The following is a 17,858-nucleotide window of genomic DNA, read 5'->3' as shown; positions in this document are numbered from 1 at the left end:
CCCTTCTGCATACTATATTCACATGTCAGGATAATAGCTCCTGCACATACAGAAAAACTATAAATAGGAAGCTTTTCCTATGACAGCAATAACATACACAATAAGAATAATGTAGTGCTGTATTGAGAAATGTAAAGAAAGAATGATCTGTACATGTCTTTTGAAATATGAACATTCATATTATAGCAATCTTCATGATCAATTGACAAGAAAAGAACTATTAAATAATATTATTAGATTCCTGTTTTACCCCACTTGCCATGTGGGGATGATTTTAAAACAAGCCTGTTGCTCTCATTTGTTCTGTACAAAGCTTGTGGGAAGGTCAGTAGTAACTTGGATGAGATTCTTAGTGATTTTTCTGTAATTTTCTAGACTGTCCTACAAGTGAGCAGCATAGAGACCTTGCTAAAAATTATGGCATAATTACTGATGTATTGGGATTTATGAAGAGATTCCTTGCAGAGCAAGGACAACATCTAACAAATTCAATGGCCTGCCAGCTTTTTTTAAAGGGAGAAAGTGGAGATCCTTCAGTGTCACTTGTACACTATTGTGTGTAACTTGTGTGGTGACTTTTGGGAAGGATGAAGGAGACTTCCTACCTGTTTAGACCATGAACATAAACTGGCAAATTAATCTAAAAACACAGGAGGGGTGTGGGGGCTCCCAGATGAAGAACAGAAGAAAAAAGAAGCAGCTCTGTCTGGCTCATGGCAAACTCCCTTCTCCCAGTAACCACAGCTCCAAGTGTGTCCTCCTCTGAAACTCAAAGAAAAACCAGCCAGCCCCAGCTGCCTCTGCCCCCCGTTTTTCCTCCCCTCTCCCCTCTGGGCCCAACCAAACTCCCTGTGTTTATCAAGAATGCAATAAATAGCAGGTTTCCCCACAACTAATTAATAAAAATCCTATAGGTGAGAAGGAACAAAAGGAAGGACACCTAACCTCCAACACCCTAACACTCTACCCACGTGCACTGGTGATAACACCATACACTGTCCAGTACACTGACTTCCTGATTCATAAATGTCCATTAGTTTGTGTCATGGACATTAATCCCATAAGCCAGCTCCAATCAGCCACTGAATTTGGGCCAGATTTAGCGGGGGAATCAAGTTCTCTTTGAGTGCAGGTCACATAGAGAAGAGAAAGGCAGGTCTTGAATCAGTGTGTAATTTAACTGTTTTGGTTTTCTTGAGGCCTTGAAGCAATGCAATGCAGGTTCTTCGAAGCTGACATAAGAAAATATTGGATATGCTGCCAAGTCCATGTGGGTGGAGAAAAAAAGGAGGTGTTACTGATTTTTATAAACACTTGTATTCTCAAGAAAGAAAGAAAAAAAGGAACAGACTTTCCCAGTGGTTCTCTGAGAATGTAAATGCCATGAGTATTTTGATTAATGGCAGAAATGGCATTTCCTGTGTTGTCTTTATTGCTCAATTGCCTTGTCCTAGTTACATAAGTTGTATTTTATCAACTGGAGCAGATGAATAAAAAACCAGTTGGAGAACTCTACGAGTCTTCCTCATAATTTCCAGCTGAATTACTCATACTCACAGTTGTGTGAAAAGAGAGATCAGGTATTCTGCATCAAAGCATTGAAGTTGCATCCTTTCACCTGTAAACTGAATATTTTTTGCCTTATATTTGATGATATATAGGTGGAAAACTTGAAAATTAGCACAAACATCCATCATTTTCCACAGAAACAAATCTCAAAAGTTTTCAGCAATTATGTGACTTTTTTTTTATCCTTGATAAAACCTTATTTCTTGTACTGGTTGGAGACAAATTAATTGTCACACTTATATTTACACTTCATGTGGTGAGGGGTGCATGTCACCAGCCTATATAAACCATTTGCTCTACAACAATATATTGATCAGCCCAATATAATGTTTTATTTATGTAGCCAAATCTAAAGAAGATACTTTTTATCTGTGTAGATGATTAATTACGACAGACGTTTAAACAGTATTCAGGTAATTTTGAGTTCTTTAAAAGATAACAGTGACTTTTAAAATATTTGGCAGTGCACAGTGTGGCCTGGAAGTGGAGACTCTAGTGGCTGTTCATTTTGAGTCATAGGAGGAGAGGCTTGGAACTGCCTGGACTCACAGCACTGTTTGCTCTCTATTCTGGTCCTCTTGCTAGGCTCATACAAGATGGCCCTCTAAAGATGCTGTGTGGCTTTTATTAATCTTTTTAACCTGGCAGCAAGAAATTAAATGACCTATCCAGTTATGAATCACCACTGGTCTGTGACAGCAGAGAATGCCCTTGATTGTCACTTGGCCCATGTAATCTTAGCCAGCAAGGGCAAAGCCCTGAAAGTACTCTGTCTACAACATAGAGAAATACATCTTCCTCCAGTCACAGGTTGGACCAAACCATTTTATTTTCAGTTCACCCACTCATCCCCACCAGTTTTCCCAAGTCTTTTGATCTTCCTTTTCAAGATGTCACAAAACTGAAAAGGGACCAAGCATTAGCTAAGGTGCCCACTTGCAGGTGCTGCTAGTGCCTCTGTCCACAACCACTTCCAAAGGCTCAAATGCAAATACTTGTTCAAAACAGAGAGCTGGTTTTAAACTGCAAGAAAGATCTTTAAAAAATTAAATCTGGTCTTCCCATACTGCCTACAAACAAAAATGCATTGGTAGTTCCCCAGTTACTGCTCCCCAGTCACCATAAACACACTATCTCCTACTGGGGCTGCCTCCCCACAAGCTGTCAATCCAGCTACTCACAGGAGTTTATTGAACCAGGCTAAGTTAGCACAGTTATTCTGTTCAGCAAACTGGGAGGGAGAGCCTGCAGCACAGTTGTCTCAGCCAGGAATGGGCAACAGTGGCTGAAGCAGTAACCTCTCCCATGAGCACGTGTGCTTCAAGAAGAGGACAAACAAAAAATGATTATTTTGGGAGGTACCACAGCACTGCCTACCTGTGCTACTTTTTCCCAAGCCTCACTCACTGTGCTGCTTCACCCAACCCTTATGCAAACAGCCTGCATGAAATTCCATGATGGTGCAATCCAGCTGCTGACAGACATCTGGGTCCCAAGATCCATTATCCACACAGCTGGCCTCTTCAGTGGCAGCATCAGCAAAGATGCCAGGGTCTGAATGGTCACACATCTCAAATGGAAACAGATGCTTGACCTCCAGGAATTGATTCAGTTACTGATGGAAAAATATTAGTGCATGAATTAATTAAAACCTATTTCTCCATCTTTGAGGCCTAATGAATAATGCAAACAAGGATTCACAATTGACGTATTGCAAAAAACAGCAAAACAAATTCTAAGGTCTGTTTTATAGAGAAGATTGTTTCAGCAACTCCACCCCAAAGTGCTGGGCTGGAGTCTCCAGCTTAGCCTCTGCACAGGGCAGTATCTCAGATGTTGCACTCAAGCTGCATGTTTCCTATTCTTGTTTCTCTGTGCTTCCAGGGCTATTCATCCAGCTTCCAGAACAGTGCAAAAATTCAGTTTCAAAACAGAAACATGTAAATTAACTCTTCATATTAAATTCATATTTGTTTTCCCTTCAGGAAACTCTGCACTCAGTATGCCAGACACTATTGCTAATTTACCAAGCAAATTCACTCTAAGAGAGAATTATTGCAAAGCAGACTGGAACGACTTCCTGGAAATCACTTGGGTTTTGTGCATGGCATTGGTTCTCCTCAAGGCCAAGGAAGAAGGGGGGGATGGAGAGCCCACTCATAGGCAGAGCCACAATGGAGTCACATCTTCCCAGAGCAATCCACTCCTGTTCAAAGCACTCCAGTGGAACCAGAATGTCTCTTTCCAGAGCACACTGCAGGATCAGGATCTGTATCCATAAAGATGTATCAGTTGGGCACTGTCACAGTGTGCTGCATGATGGAGGAACTAGCCCTCACTAACAGCATGCAGGGACACAACTGTGTCTCTAGAGGGGCAGACAGATTCATGCCAAGACTTAGCAACACCACCCAGGAACCTCACTTCCCCACACTTCCAGCAGAGCTAGAATTTGCAGACACAGATTATTTGCAATTACAGGATAGCTAAGAATTCTATATTAAAAAAAACCCCAAACAAACCAAAACAACGGCAATAAAATAACCACCAGGCATTTTAAACGCCAAAAGTGAATCTCTCCTTTTGAGATGGCAGTTCTCACCACAAAAATCCAACCCCAGATGACAGACTGCTAGGAATTTTTTTATCTGATATAATCTAAATATAAGAATTTATTTTTGTTATGATATGGTTAAAAAAATCTACTCAGGAGAATATATCTGAAGCCAACTTTCAATTGGCAAATTTTCCTTTTTTATTCTTTAATTGCCAAGTTGTTATCATCCTGTAATCCCTAAAGACTCTAAAAGTCTTTATGATGTCTTAACATACTTTAAGTATGTTAACATAACACAGTCTTAACTACAGAAAAATAATATTCTGATATTTGAGCACACTCAGTTCTTTTGGTTGACACCAGATGTTAAAGTAGCCACAAATTCCTAAAGTTGCATATTCTTCTTTATCAGAAAAATACTTGTCTCCAAGAACAAAACAAAAAGCTCCTGTGTCAGCTGGTCTTCACCACTAAAAGCACCTGATCGAGGAGACAAACCATGACTTTTCTGGTTTTAGACACTAAATCAACTTTTATTAAAAAGAACTCTTTCATTTAAAGCAGCAAATCTATTGCCATAGCATGTTTTTTTTCATGGTGATGATAGCAGAGATGAAAATTGAGGGTGGAAAAAGAGGAGTAATTGCAAGCTCATTAGATAACCTGAACATAATGCAAATGCACAGAAGATAAATTTAATGAGCATTAGGAAAAGTAAACTGAGCGAGAAGTTCACTTCATGTTCTTCTTCTCTCAAAATAAAAACTTAACTATGACTACTAAAGTCTTTTCCCTCATTCCATCTCATGAGCTGAAATAATGACACTCTTTTTTTGGACAAACATTGTCCCTGTACTCAAGACCCAAGAGCTCTTATCTTCTTTTGTCTTACACTGCTTGTAGGGAATTAGGACATCAACATCAGGGCCAAATTCCCCTTGGACAGTTGTCCATCAGGGAGGAGGACAGCAGGTTCCTCAGCCAGGTGGCACCTGGGCAGCTTGAATGTCTACCTCACACAGCTCCATGCAGTCACCCACCCAGACCCTGAGCTGCTCAGAAGGAAAACATTTAGCTTGGATTACACATTGCCCATGACTTACTGGGCCAAAGGATTTGTGTGCATCTCAATTCCGACGACATTTCACTCAGATACTTTTGAATATATCAGCCCATAGGTTTTGGCTCCTACATCCACACCTGCAAGCACGTGGAAGGCAACAGATCACTTCACAGAAAAGCCAAACATTTGTACTCATTTTCTTTGAGGATCTAGATTTTTCAGACTAGCAAGAAAGATCTCATGGTCTAAGGCCATCCTACGATCTAAACTATACAAACTGTATAGTTTACCACAGATCCAATGAACTTGGAGATGCATCACCTTACGATATATCACAAAAGAGTAGAAATTTTTGTTTTGAAAGACAAGCAACATTAACAAAAATATCCCCTGCAGCATTAATTATAGTGAGAAGAACAAAGAAGAGGATGTTGGAAACTGGGAATAAGCCACATTATCTGTGAGGCACCGTGTCAGCACAGTAATTTTCCTCCATAGTGAGTGCTGAGGAGTTTTGGGCCCATCTGCCCCTGACAGAGGTTCGATGTAAATTCCTTAAATATCAGTACATCATAGAGAGCTGGCACAAAAATGCACAAAAGAAGCTTGCTACTCTTGGAAGCTGTCAGTCCCAGCTGAACCTCTGTTCCAATTAGCCGCTTCATGAACTTTTGTCACACGAGAAGGTTTTCTGAAAAAATAAATACATGCTCTGATTAAGTAAATTGTGAGGAGTTAATTTGCAATTCTGCAGTCCCCAAGGGACTCAAGGACCAATCTCTCTGGTGTTTCATCTACAGTAATTTAATAACTTACATTGTAAGACCTATGGCCTACAATGAAGATACCAGGACAAATTTTGAGTATATTATTCACCCCAGTGCCACAGATTGAAAGGCACTACTAGGCCAACTAAGGCAAACAAGATCTAGCAGTCCCATTGCCTGATCCAGTGATTAGTACAACAGGCTGGGATCAAGAGCTCCCCAGCTAACAGCTTCCAAAAGCAGGTTCAGGTCAGGCTTGCAAAAAGAGGCAAAACCAAGGATGTTTCTCCATGCACATTCCAATTCGCTAAACGTCACCACACAATTTAAATCCCTGCTCTCACAGACACCTCATAAGGTGAGCCTCACAGATTCCCACATTTCTGCTATTCTAAACACTGTATCCTTTGCTCCATTTGGGGCTAGATTTTTTTAGTTTGTTTTCTTCCAATATCTCCTTCCTTTGATTGCCTGGAACTGAGTTTGTCATTACTATTTCAAAAAAGTGTTGCTCCAGCTCTGCTGCATTTCAGAGCTCTGAACAGCAAAGCACTCTTTTAATGTAGAGTGCACTCGATAATAAGATTAATTAAAAAGTTCAAGTTTGTTTTCAGAAGCTAGTGAGGGTTTTGCCTTTTACTCAGGCTCAGTTTTCTGAGTCACTTATTGAATTTTTATTATGTTTTCTTCTTAATGGTAAGAAGTCCCATCACTGAGAGTTCAACTGCTTGCTCCTTTTTGTGTGAGAAATATAGTCTGTCACAGCAAGCAGTGTGGATAAACCTGAACTCCACATTGCCACTGCATTTCTGGGAAATTCTGTAACACTGGTATAATGTGTCATTGGGAGCTACTGTGCTATTTCCTAGTAAGATTTAGCTCTAAGCTGGAGCTGTATTCATAAAATACTTTTGTTCAGATGTAATACACTGCATCAGGGTGTTTCTTGCTTTCAAGACAGAGGAAAAACATTGTATCTCCAAAATGCTTCACAATGGGAAGAGAAGTCTCATTGCAAAGTAAGTTAAGAGCGAAGGTTTGACAAAGTAAATCAGAATTTCTGGTAAGCATCTTATATCTGTCTTTGGGAGTGCCACTCTGCAGAATTATAGTGATTTCCTGTCTCAATTGCACACAGGTGCATTGTTTTTAGCTGAAATATACTACAATCCACCCTTCAGACAGGTGAGCTCTGGAATCACAGCTAAGTATGGGTAAGGCATCTTATGGCCAGTTTGGGGTTCTCCAGTGTAAACCCAGCATTGATATGTACTGCAATTAATCCAGTGGGTGATTAAGGGGACAATGAGGTTTGAGGAGAGACACAGCGAAATGTTTTCCTTCCATCTGGAAATGTTTTTCTTCTCTCTGCCAAGAGGGGAGGTTATTCAGGAGTTTCAGTGCTGCCTTTAGCTACTTTGTGGGTAGGAAGGGCGTAGAACAGGTGCTGCTAAACTTTTCTTGAAGTGCATGATGAGGGAGCCAGCGCAAAGGATACAAGTTGAAACAGTAAATTCCAGATAGATATAAAACCCCTTTTGTACCATGAGGGTGGTCAAACACTGGAACAGAGACTGTGAGGAGTTGTAGACTCTTCAGTCCTGGAGGTATTTTGAAGCTCAGCTGGATGAGGTCTGGGTGAACTGCTTGGGATAGGTGCGTAGACAAGAGACCTCAAGAGGCCCTTCTAGATTCTGTGATCCTACATCTGTGTGAGGACTGTGGCCTCTTGAATGGAAACCCATGAGGAGAATCAGATGTGCTTGAGGGTAGTCAGCTCTTGTGTAGCATGTGCAGCTCTTGTGTGACTCATGGGTTGAGTTCTAGCATTGACTTTGAGTGTTACAGATTCAGTAAAGCAGGTGTGCAAATCCTCCTCCCATACCAGCTCATGCTCTGCTGCTGTTCTAGTTTAGAGGGTTTGCTGTAAGCTGTTGAACAATAATTTTGTGTAGAAGTGGTGAAGCTGTGAACTCCAGCACATCTACAGAACAGCAAAAAAACATCAGCAGATGTACAAAACTAGCAGAGTAGCTTTCTAAAGCAGACTAGGTTTTTTCCACTCCTATATTTGTATACCTTAGCTGCTTATTAAAAGCAGCTCCTCCATGTGTTGTTCCTGGCCTGGCAAAGAATCTTTTTTAAGTGCCAGGGAAAGAGCTGTACTGCTTTTCCTGAAGAGAGAGGGCACAGTGGCCCAAATGGGTCATCGGAAAATCATAGCAAAGATACGAAGAGAGCGGTTTTGTTTACAGCACTTAACAATTTGGCTGCTGAACAACCACATGGCCCATGGACAACTCATGGCCAAAACAGCTGATTCTTCACAGCAGCTATTCTCTCTAGGCATCAGAATGTGTCCACTGATTGTAGGCTGCTTTTTTTCCTCCTCTGGCTAGTCTGTGGGTGACAAATGTTTTTAGCAAGATCGAGCTGCTGGCTGTTGTTATAACTTGTGCCAAGGTTAAATGTCTTCTGCCTGGTTAACACTGACTTTTATGAGGTAGGATGTGAAAAGTGAATGAGCCTGGGAGAAAAACAGGAACAATACCAGCTTCTGGTTTGTGTCTCAGTACCATCTTGGGGATCTGCTATGGAAATGCTTAGACTAAAAAATGTCTTTATCTTTAAAGACTGCAAACATCTTTCAGAAGCTCTTGTAAAGTGTTTGAGATAAACAGCACCTTTCATTTGTGGCTAATATCAGACTATTATTAAGATTTACTGCTTTCACAAGGATCTCTTCATTCCAGTGCATTACTGTGCTTGGGCTCTCTGCCAGTTCTGAGCCCTGCACAGTATGGGAACATATGAACATGGTGTTAGAGTGAACCATCACTCTAACAGCAGAATTTCACTGACCTCTGAAATTTTGGCCATGATCAGACATAAGTAATCAGTATAGTTTCTCTGGTGCTGAGAGCTTCACTGCAAAAAACCCATAAACTCCATGTGAGTGATCATATGTACCTACAAAGATCCCCTGATGATGTCCAAGACCCAGGAGTGGATATATAAATGGAGACATGAAGGCAATTAGGTTATGAACAAATGTTGCACTATTGCAGCTGTAGAACTGCTGGGACATCAAGTGTGTTTCTGGTCCTTGTGGTCAGAGTAGACACCTTTGGATTCTGTCACACAGGACTCTGTTCTGGTCTGTTCTGCTGCCAGGGTGACTTGGTGGCAGTGAGGTGGTTGGGTACAGTTGTGATAAGGGCTGTGAAAGCTGTCTGCATTCCACCCAGCCTTTGAGGTCATGTAGGTGCCAGCACAGATTATGTTGCAGTAGCACTGCTCTAGTTTTTTGTGGTTTTTTTTTTCTCTTTTTGTTTTTCTTTTAGTTTTGGAGGTGTATGCTGCATGTATGAGGAAAGGGCAGACAAACATCAATGTTAGTAATTTTTGGGAATTGAGAGTTGAAACAATTTGTACTAGTACATTTTGAGGCATTCTCTGAAATAACACCTAAACTGAAATCAAGCTTCATAAAGAGTAATGTGCTGGGAAGACCATTTTAAGGTGTAAACAGTGGCTGAAAAACAGGGCATTTGCAGTACACAATGTGCTTCTCACCATGGCCTTGTGGTGGAATGGTGGTGTGGCATTCTGCTGCCACCTCTGTGCATTTTATCTTTTCGAGCATCTGTTGTTCCTTTGAAATATTTGAATTGTGTCCTTTAGAAGTATCATTTTGATGATTCAGCAATAGGTGGAAGTAAGATGCTGTAATATATCGTGGCTGCCTGAATGGCTGAGTGGCTGTGCTGATGGGAAAATGATAGAAGGATCAAGAAATGACTGCTAAATAGAATATCCCAGCTGTCCCAAGCAATGAGACTGTAGCATATGATAGAGGCAAAAACCCCATGTGTTGCAGAGAACCACAGAACATAAAGGAAGTAGCACTTAAATGTATAAAATATAAGATAAATACACTTCTAAGAGATGTCTTATCTTTCCTTATATTGCTTCTCATTTGAGAATGGAAAGGAAAACTGTGATCAGGTTTTTCCAGCTCTTCAGTGAGTTGAGGAATATCTGATTCTTTCTGCTGCATTGTGTGGGTGGAGTGCCCTGTTTTGTCCTCATCTATTGCCAACCTGATAGAGATGCCACAAAAAAGAAGGTTGAGGAGACGTTGTGACCATCTCTGCCACCATTGTACTGCATGGAGATCTTTTCCTTTATATTATGCTACTGTATAATGTACTGAAAATTCTCATAGGAAAAAAGAATCCCAACCAAAGTACCAACATCCTTTATAGTTTCAAAACATTCCTTTGGGATAGAGGGCATGACAGTTGTCAAACATCACTTTATGGTGAATTCAGTGGCCTCAAAACAAAGTGAAAAGAACAGAAGGAGTGAATAAAACGCCTTTCCCCAGAAGGCTGCTGTTTGCAAAGGAAACTCCTGTAATGTATTGAACATAGAATCTCCTTTTACAACTGTGATATGTTTAAGAAAAGAAAAGGAGGGATTTCCATTAGGGAAACTTGAGATTTATGGAATAATTGCCAGGAATGGAATATAAACTAGAAAACAAAGACCTACATCTGATCCACATAAGAAGAGGTAATATTTTCATGACAGCTGCCAAGGCAGCTCCATTAATTAGCCTTCTTCGTCACAGCAGAAAAATACTGAGATATTTGATTTTCTTTTTCCCATGGTCTCTGCAAAAGATGTATATTGTGCACTTTTTCACAAGGATACTTGCAAGCACAGATGTTGTTTTTAAATAATAAATAGAATGATGGCTTTCTTGCTGGAAAACAATACTGAAGGTTATGTTATTGTCAAACAGAACATAATATGAAAATTCTTTATTTCCCCTTGTAACATGCAGTTTGAGTGATCAACTTTAGTTATTCTGATTATTTTTCCTTAGCTCTTGTCTAAATGTTTAATGCCAAATATAGTTTGTCTTTTGGAAATTGCATATAGAATTTATAGGCTTCTCTTCCTCCCGTTATAAAGCATAATTCATGTGTGTATGCTTTCCTGCATGGGGTCTGTGTGTCTGGGTAGGATCTCACCCTTAACACATGAAGGGAGGAAGTGGGAAAAATCCTAACACTTGGACAGAAGAGCCTATATTTATTTGCTCTGTTTAGTTTTCAAAGAATTTGGCACCCTGAAGGTTCTTGACTGCATTTTCTAGAGAGTGTCTGCTTCAATTAATCTTTACCAAAACTGTCCAGCTCCCCAAAGCCACTGCATGTCTCACTGATGTTACTCAAGAAGACTGGTGAAAGAATGATAGTAGGAATTGATTTGTCTGCTGAGAGATTGCAAAAGGCTGCACAGTAAAGTGGGAATGGTGAAAGGGAGGGAAAGTGTAAAATGTAAAGCTAGTACAGTGCAGCTAGAAACTGAAAATTGGATGATGTGACTTACCAGTACGAAGAGCGAATTCTTTTCTGAAGAACTGCGAGCTCACTGTATATAGCAGAGAAGAATTAGCTCCAAATGCAGAAGGGGGCAGTGAAACTGCAGAGTCATTAAGTCATGTTTTCTGCAGATTCTCCCATGATTTCTGGGCTCTGTTCAGCAAAATGAGCTGCTGAGCAGCAGAACTGTGCCCCTGGTGCAAATGTCCAGTGTCCAGATAATCAGCAGGAGAGTTTTCAGCCCTTGTAGTGTGATGTGCATGTACCTAACTGTGGGGACAGGTTTAGCACCTAGGAGGTGATTTGTGCTTGCAGTGTGCTCTTGCAGCTTGTTGGCTTACCATACCTCTGTGAACCACATGCAGGTAATTCTGCCTGTAGTTTGACATTGATGCTTCTGAGGAAATTGCAGACACTAGGCTTGGCATAGAAGGGATTTGGCATCTAAAGTCCCTTTCTTCTTGTGCTGTCCTCTGCATTTCTCTGTTAATGATCTTACTGGTGCTTTTTGGAACCTGTAATTAGAGTGGGCTCTTTGATTGATGGGAACCAGCATTAAAGGATTAATGAGTAGAACTGAATATTTTGTGATCCTTGAAGTGTCAACATCAGCATGCATCGGCACATTGCTGATTAGCTTGATTTAGTTGTTGGCAGCCAGCACAAGTCTTTTCCCTGAGATAGTGTGTGCTTCAGCCACTGCAGAGGGACTCAGTGTCAGAATTACTATGCTATAAGACCAAAAAAAAAAAAATAGATATCTGTGGCTTCATGCCTTTCTATTGACACAGCAGAAGGCTCAAATCAGTTATGCTCTTGCTTTTATCTCAGAGTGGAAGTGGTAATTCTTATTCAGAGGCAGTCTTGTAGAAGCTTGTAGAAGCCAGTGTTCAGAAAATAATTGTAGAACCTACTATAATGAAATAGGATGATTAATTTTTAATATATTTGCTCTTTAGATGTTTGTGTCCTGGTTAACTTTCCTTTTCCACCTGCTTTCCATTCTTATCTATTTAAAAAAAAATAGTTTACATAGTTACTGTGTGTGTGTATATGTAAATGGACATATACATGCAAACACCCCCATCCATCCATCCATGCACACCCAAATACTGAGGACCAGAACTTGTGCAGCTTATAAACAGTCTGCTCCTGTTCATGTGGATCCTGAATAGAATGACTTCAAGTGGCCTCTGCCTGTGTTGTTATTGCATGCTGTGTCCCACACCTTCCTCCTTTTAAACCAACACATTGTCTAGAATTTTGACTAGTGTATTCTAATTTATTTAATGCTGCAGCTGTACTTGCCTACTCACAAGTGCTTTCCTTGTATCTTTGAAAAAAAAAATAAAAAAATAGGCTGTCAAAGAGATTATTCCAGAACCTAAAAGTGTTAGTGGAAATGTTACATGGGATCCCTTCAGCCCTGTGCTTGGTATGTCTTGATTTTACAAGTGGTTATGTGGTAAGACCCACTGAGGTTAGCAGGGCTGTTTAAGTGGTGGAGGGACTTTCAGGAATCACTTAATCTTGCTGTATCAGAGCCCAGTTTACATTTTTACTCATAGAATAGTTGCCACAGTGGCCAGCTTAGGGCTGTTGGAGCAATTTTCTGAGTATCTGCTTTGAGTGACCAGTCCCAATTAAATAAAATTCTCAATTTTGAAAGCTCCTTGAGTCTTTGAAAATACCTATTTTGAAAAAAAAAGCTCAAGATGAATTGTATATGTAGCATTTTGAAATGTACCTAGACAAGCTCTTTGCTCAACACCTATAATTACAGTGTTCCAATCCTGAATAGAGGGTTTCAAAAGAAGATAACATTCAAAGCTGCTCATTATTTGTGTTACTGAGTGTCAGCCCTTTTAATAGAAGAAAACATGTGTTCTTCCTCCCCTGAAATACAAATACAATAGAGATAATGTCACTTCCCAAGGAAGGATTATTTAGAGCTAGAGTGATGCTTGTGCCTACTAACTAAAAGTTAATAAATCTGTAAATATGGGGTTTCTAAGCTAGATTTGAATGAGTTTGCCATTGTTACTTGTAATGGAGTAAGGCCTGGTAAGGCACACAGAAAGTCCTACTAAGTGGCTTTGCCTTCCCCTATTAACTTTTTGAGTGGGTAGTGTTAATGTGCTGTTTCTGTAATGCCCCTCTCCTTCATATATAGTCTAGGGGGCCACAAGGACTTTGTATTTATATATTTTATATAAATAAAATATAAAGTATTTACTTAAAGAGCTTTAAAACAAATTCTAAATTCTGTACACTTCCACATGTGTTTCTAGTATGGCTGTAGAAATAGATGGAGTGCTGGTCAGCCCTTGCAGCTCAGACAGTGCCTCTTTTGTCATATTGCAGCACAAAATGTTACACAGATTCTTAATGCACTGGACTCAGTCACATCAGATGATGTATCACAGACCAAAAAAGGCTGTTAAAGAAACCTTTTAACATTGCTGAGTCAAATGGCTCATTTCAGGAAACACTAGAAAAAGGGGTGTTTGTGCAGTCTTTGTGGCAGCCTTCTGCCTACATATTACAAAGCAGTCTTTAATTATGGGATCATATTATTACTTGTTTCTGCAGAACTCCTGCCTCATTAAGCACATGTTCCTCCATTTGGGAACAGCCACTCAGGGCTTTTGCTTTTCTCCTGTATTTTCAGAACACATCATAATTCTTTCTGCTTTCTGCAAACTGTGTAAGACTGCCCAGAAAATACTGACTTTTCTGTATCAGTCATTCTTATATTATCTTGCATTTAGGAATTCATATTTCTGAGCTCTGCAGTGAGTGGATGGGCACTTCCACTGTAGAGGTAGAAAAAAAGATTATTTGAAGTATGAGTAACTTTACATTTAGGTGTACAGTGGAAGCTGCTTGGGGTCACTGTGGAGTTGTCAGCACTGTGCTCTGGCCCTGAGTGAGAATTTAGCATGGGGAAGGAGGTTGGTTACCAGAACCTGGCTAGGGCCTGGGAATGAAACAGTTGGCTAAACTGTGCAACAGGAAACTGGAATTTAAACTGCTCAGAAAAGCTAATTCTTTAACTGTTTCTTTTCTGGGATGGCAGAATCCTTTTACTTTATTCAAGATTCATATATCACCCCATGTGAGTATTAAAAGCCTAGGTTACCACAAATTGAATTGATATATTATTGAATTAAAATAAGATTCCACAAAGTAATCCTTCATGCATGTGACACTCCAGAAGAACTCTCATTTATTTCTGATATGAATGCCTTAAATTGAACTTGATTTTTAGAAGTCAGTGTCACTCTTCTCTGTATTATTGAAGCTTTGCATTTTATTCTTTGATTGGCTGTTTGTTGAAAGGAAGCTGCCTATGGTGGTATTGAAAGAGGGGTTTTTTAACTATTAAACCTTAACTAGTGCTGCTCCTAGACTTTTCAAAGTTGTGTGGCTGCCATGGGCCTGTTTGATGAGAACTCTTAGCATCATCTGAGGCTGCAATGGATCTCCTCTGACTTGAGGTCTGTAAATGCTTCCAAAGATTTTATAGGGAACTTGAAATAAAGAATTTAATTTCTCTGTGCCTCAGTAACCCTTCTGTACTGGGATGCTTTGCTGTATGGTACTAGAATTGGGAAGGTGAAGATTATAGGCTAGGAGGTATTTGGACATTAAAACAGTAGGAGCCTGTAAAGGAGAAGGGAGACTGTTCATTTAGTACTTCCTCTTGAAAAGTTGTAATTGGCAGGGCTGAGTGTGGTTATGTGGTTGGAAAGTGGTAGTCAGTGGTGAAGCTCCAATTTGAACTTATGGGCTCAGGACCACATCTGAGAATAACAGAAGAAATGCTCGAGGATTTTCTAGGAACATGTAAATTCTCAGGAAAAGAAAGCAAAGATATTTCTCAAGCATATTTTCATTACTGCAGAAAAAAGAATAACTCACTTTGTGATTTCCTGACACAAGTGTTGAGGATCCTTAACTCCTGTGAACTGGTAGCATTTCTTGGAATTTTGATGGAGCTATGCTGATCTGTCCTAGCTAGGAGTCAGGCCTTTGAGTATGAAATCTGATGGTGGAAGAAAAAAGTTTCAGGCAACTGTTGTCCTCACAAAAAGCTTCTGACCATGTTAACTCTTATAATGTTAATGCCAAGAAATGGAAAAATTTTAAGAGCAGATAATAAAAGGATATGGTTTAATGTTACTTGCAAATGGATAAATTGAATAAACTCCTGGAAATCAGAATTGCTATGAGGGAGACATTGCATGTGAATGAGAATGGGGAACAATTAAAAATTGCAGGCTCATAGCAACAGAAGTATCTTGTCATGAGAATAAAGGAATTACTTGAATAGGAGACACGGTAACAACACTGATCTCTCTTGAAAGTCAGTTTTTGTTTGTTACATGTTTTATTGCACTGTTGGTACCCTTGCAGTGTTTTGGGTTGCACCCTTGAAAATGTGTTCAAACAGTAAAAAAAATGGGTAACAGGATCATCTAGAAAACCAAACAGGAGCTCTGAGGGTCTTTCACTGGAGAAATACCAGCAGTGCTCAGTGTACTTTTTGTGTGAATTCCTGTCCCTGAAACAGGCAGACTAAAATCAGACTAAAATTGAAAGGGTATGTGCTCCTGGAAAACTAGGCTCTTGGCTTCCACTGGAAATGTGGAATGTGTATCTGTTCCTTTTTGGTACAACAGGAAAGGTGCCCTATAGATCTGTTACATTACAGCTGCTTCAGCTCTGAGCCACAGATAATTTCTCATGTGTAAACAATTTCAAATATTCTGGGGGTTTTAGAATTCATTAAACTTTGCATTTCACTAGAAGTGGTAAGAGATGCTACTAAAAAGTACCATAGCAGGTGAGGAATTGTCTTAGGTTAGTTTAACTGAGCACTGAAATTTCTATCTTTTTAAGGAAATGGAAGATTATGATGTTTTTCCTTCACATGGACTGCAGTGAGCAGGCTGCTGAACCAGTGGGCTTCAAATGTGAACCCCAGTGCAAAATATCATTTAGCTGAGTGTACCTTCAGGGCCAAGGCTGTGCAGCCACAGCTCCTGCAGCTCAGCTTCATCACATGCAGGCAGGTGAACAGCCAAAATCTTGGACTGTCCTTTATCTTCAGTGAGCAGATCAAAGAATGGTAAATGTGCAAGGCTGGAAGAAATTGCAAGAGATAAAATGCAGATCTTGGTTGTGGCTGCAGGTTTCCTGAGGTATCTCCATCCTGTTGATGTGGTTCTATTCAGCTGTCCAGTGAAGGCAACTGACAGCTTCAGAAGGTTCCTAATTTAGTTAGATTACCCTAAATTGCCTTTGCAAGCCTTTCAGACATGTTGAACAACTGCTAGCATTATGCTTTGTAGGATTATCTCCTGGGCTAAGGCATGCCTGTGTGTCAAACAACAGTTAACAGTAAGAGATTGATGGCTCTGACAGAAGAGCTCTGGAGAACCTGTTAGGAACCACCTCTTTAGAGGCAGCTGAATATTCAATTGTGCACTTTGCTATTACCGTGGGGTGTGACTTGTCTCCACCTAAGAGCCAGCACAGCAGAGAGGAATGTGGGCTTGCACTGCGGCTCTGGCTGAGCAGCATTGTGTACCTGGGCTCAGCCTGTTGGTTCATCAAATATGATGGTGGTGGATGAAGCTCTATGTGGCAACATTTCCTTTTTGCTGCATCTGCAACAAAACCACTTTGGATCAATGAGTTCCACAGCACTGATTTTGGATGATTTTGAATGTGATTAAATACTCATAAACTCTTTCAGCTCAGTGTTTTTTTCTGGCTGCTCACACAAAGCATTGCAAGGAGGTGAGCCTCAGGATCACTAACCCTGACCCTAACCCTAACCCTAACCCTGACCCTAACCCTAACCCTAACCCTAACCATAACCCCAACTCCCTGAGCACACATTCAACTGTGTCCCCCTGCCCCAAAGAATATAGGCTATATGTGCTGCCCTTTTCCAGTAGAAGTAGATTTGCCCATCTGTCTGTCAGATTTTTATAACTAATTCAGAGTTTGTTTTGGGAGTCTGAGGTTGACAGGTCTCCAATTCCTTGTGTGGTTATCATCCTCTTTCCTTTTTATGGTGGTTGATGGTTCTGTGCTTGCTTTTAGGCAGTGCTTTAGGTCTTCTCTCATTTCCTGTGAGTTCACGGTGTCAGTGGTTTAATCCTTTAGTGTGTGGTTTCAGTCTGTTGGTTGGGGTGTTTTTAATGATAAAAAAAACAAGATTTAATTTGCTTAAGTTGACTTTCCTACATGAATTCCTTCTTTAAACATTTTTCTCTGGTCAGCACTGTAGTCAGTTGATATCCCAACTTTGTTTTACTATAAAGTAGATTTTCTCTGTATTTTTATTCCACCTCTAGTACTTTTCTGCATTTTTTTTGCCTTCTATAAAGCCTTACTGACCTGTGTGGAGTTGCTTAAAATCTGTCTTTCTTCTTTGAGATTCACTGCCCTTAATCTGCTCTATTTGTTTCTTCCTTATAGTTGAATAGTTG

The sequence above is a fragment of the Parus major genome, chromosome 7, assembly GCF_001522545.3.
Source record: "Parus major isolate Abel chromosome 7, Parus_major1.1, whole genome shotgun sequence".
Classification (NCBI taxonomy): Eukaryota; Metazoa; Chordata; class Aves; order Passeriformes; family Paridae; genus Parus; species Parus major.
The sequence above is the reverse complement of the archived record's forward strand: the minus strand, read 5'-3'. Positions refer to the sequence as shown.